This window comes from Otolemur garnettii, unplaced genomic scaffold (genome assembly GCF_000181295.1).
Source record: "Otolemur garnettii isolate 467f Iridium unplaced genomic scaffold, OtoGar3 scaffold00012, whole genome shotgun sequence".
Lineage (NCBI taxonomy): Eukaryota > Metazoa > Chordata > Mammalia > Primates > Galagidae > Otolemur > Otolemur garnettii.
In genome coordinates this window covers 27,473,439-27,476,848 of record NW_003852407.1, presented here as the reverse complement: position 1 = coordinate 27,476,848, position 3,410 = coordinate 27,473,439, and the positions used below count along the sequence as shown (strand labels likewise).

Here is a 3,410-nt window from a genome sequence, read left to right as displayed (position 1 = left end):
GGCACTCTACCCAGGGGGATAGCTTGAGGCTCTGTCTCAAAAAAAAAAAAAGACATATAGAGATCAAGGGAACAGAACGGAGTCTAGAAACACACCATGTGTCTGTGGTCAACTAATATTCAATGAGGATGACAAGATCCTTAATAATCTCTTTGACAAATGATCTGGGACAAATGGAGAGTTACATGCGAAAGAAATGAAGCTGGACCCTTACCTCATACCACACAAAAATTAACTCAAGGGGATCAAAGACCTAAACATAAGAGCTAAAACTCTCAGAAGAAATCTCAGGCCCAAATTTCCACATCCTTGGATTAGGGAATGGTTTCTTAGATATGACACCAAAAGTATGAGCAACAAAATAAAAGAAAAGGTAAAATAAGGTAAGTGACTTGTGTCTAGAATATATAAAACATAAATAACCCAGTTAAAAATTGTGCATAGGCTATAATTACATACTTCTCCAAGGAAGACACACTAATGGACAAAAAGTATATGAAAATGCTCAAAAATGTCATCAGGAAAATGCAAATCAAAACTACAAGGAGATCCTACTTCCTACCCATGAGGATGGCTAGAATCATGAAGGCAGATAACAATGTTGTCAAGGATGTGGAGAAACTGAAACCTTCACACGTTGTTGTTGGTGGTTATGGAAAGTGCTATCATCCTTTATTTTTACACCTTTACTTTTTTCAACCATAAGCTATGGCCACTTTGGAAAGTAGTCTGGCCATTCTTCAGTGAAAGGCAGCATCACTGTAAGACTTAGCAATTCTACTCCTAGCTAGAACCCATGAGAAACGAAAATTTATATCCACACAAAAACTCATGTACAAATGTTTATAGCAGCATTACTCATAAGAGCCAAAAGATGAAAATGACTCAAATGTGCATCACCTAATGAATGGATAAACAAAATAGGACATATGCAGTCAATGGAGTATTGGACTATAAAAGGGAAGTACTGACCCGCCACCATACTGAGGAGCCTTGGTAAGGCTAAGTGAAAGAAGCAAAACGCCCCATGATCCCATGCAATAAAAGGTTGTATGTGATCCGTGCATATAAAAGGCCACATGTGATCCTGTGCATATAAAGACCACATGTGATCTGTGCATATAAAAGGCCACATGTGATCCTGTGCATATAAAGACCACATGTGATCCCGTGCATATAAAGGTCACATGTGATCCTGTGCATATAAAGACCATGTGATCCATACATATAAAAGGCCACATGTGATGCCGTGCATATAAAGGCCCATGTAATCCATGCATATGAAAGGCCGCATGTGATCCTGTGCATATAAAGACCATGTGATCCCATGCATATAAAAGGCCACATGTAATCCTGTGCATATTAAAGGCCGCATGTGATCCTGTGCATATAAAAGGCCACATGTGATCCCATGCATATAAAAGGCTGCATGTGATCCCATGCATATAAAGGCCACATGTGATCCTGTGCATATAAAGACCATGTGATCCATGCATATAAAGGCCGCATGTGATCCCATGCATATAAAAGGCCACATGTGATCCTGTGCATATAAAGATCATGTGATCCCATGCATATAAAGACCACATGTGATCCCGTGCATATAAAGACCATGTGATTCTGTGCATATAAAGGCCACATGAGATTCTGTGCATATAAAGACCATGTGATTCTGTGCATATAAAGGCTGTATGTGATTCTGTGCATATAAAAGGCCATATGCGATCAATGCATATAAAGGCCACGTGTGATCCCGTGCATATGAAAGCCACATGTGATCTTATGCATATAAAAGGCTGCATGTGATTCCATGCATATAAAAGGTCACATGTGATCCATGCATATAAAGGCCACATGTGATCCAGTGCATATAAAAGTTAGAATCAGAAAATCTCCAAAGACAGAAAGTAATTTAGTGGTTGCTGTGGGCTGTGGGAGGATGAGAAGATGGAGTATTAGCAAAGGGTACAGGGTTTCATTACGAAGTAACAAAAATATCCTAAAATTGACTGTGCTGTTGGTTGCGCATATATGTGTATGAAAGCCACTGAAATGTATACTTCAAATGGGTGAAATGTATGAGAAATGAACCATATTTCAGTAAAACTGATTCTTACTTATTTATTTGAAATAAAGTATTGCTCTGTCTCCCAAGCTAGAGTGTGGTGGCACCACCATTGGTCACTGCAACCTCCAAATCCTGGCTCAAGAGATCCTCCTGCCTTAGCCCCTGTAGCTGAGACAATAGGTGAGCACCACCACATTCAGCTAATTTTTTTACATCTTTTGTAGAGATGAGGGTCTCATGTTGCTCGGGCTGGTCTCCAACTCCTAGGCCTCAAGTAATCTGCCTCCCAAAGTGCTGGGATTACGGATATACCATATAGATTACCACTATACCCAGCAAAAGTTTTTAAAAAATGTACTAAAGGTCGGGTGCGGTAGCTCATGCCTATAATCCCAGCACTTGGGAGGCCAAGGCAGGTGGATTGCCTGAGCTCAGGAGTTTGAGACCAGCCCGAGGTAGAGCAAAATTCCATCTCTAAAAATAGTAGGGCACAGTGGCAGGCACCTGTATCTCAGCTACTCGGGAGGCTAAGGCAAGAAGATTGCTTGAGCCCAAGATTTTGAGGTTGCTGTGAGCCATGATGCCATGGCACTACTGAGGGTGACAAAGTGAGACTCTGTCTCAAAAAAAAAAAAAAAAATTATTTGAAGGTATAATGTAAAGAGTAAAAGTCCCCTGTCTTCCTAAGTTCCCTCTTCCCATTCTTTACAGACAAATTTCTCAGGCCATTCACTTGATATTTTTTCTAAGCATGGGTGACATACATGTAGAGTTATGTAAATATGCTGAGTGCAGCTTTTATTTAATACATCTTGAACCGCTGTCTTTAATGACTGCATAGAATCTACTGTACTCATCTTCTGTGTTAACGTTCAGTGTGCTTTTGCTGATAGAAAACAATGCAAGGAGCATTTTTGCATACTTCTGCATTCTTGTGCAGAAATATCTAGCTGTTTAAATTCATTTACAGGTTTCTTCTTAGCATGTGTACCACTAGTATCAAGTGAAAAACATCATAACTTAGATCTAGCTTCCCACAAAACATGGACATCTGTTCAGACTGAGACTCACTCTTTTTCCCAGGCCTGGGCCCTCTGGAGCTTCTCTGTATCGTTATAGTAGTTATTCACAGGGAAGGTAATCACAAGGGCTGTGGCATTATTGTAGTTTTCGTCTAGAAAGGAAAAATGTGACATTAAAAAGCAGATCACAAACATGCAGAAAATTAGGTATATACAAGGGGAAAAAAATCACAAAACAGGTAGTTGATTCCTCACAGGAGCTACAGATTATTCTGTGCTCTAAGAATCAAATAGGAGTTTACTGAACTCGTATGTAGTTC

At 39.9% G+C, this 3,410-nt stretch overlaps 1 protein-coding gene across 1 annotated transcript in view; it reads right to left on the bottom strand.

The window, feature by feature from the left end:
- The window catches only part of NPC1 (NPC intracellular cholesterol transporter 1), a 51,594-nt gene that overhangs the window by 18,028 nt on the left and 30,156 nt on the right, over positions 1–3,410 (bottom strand). The window lies entirely within an intron of this gene.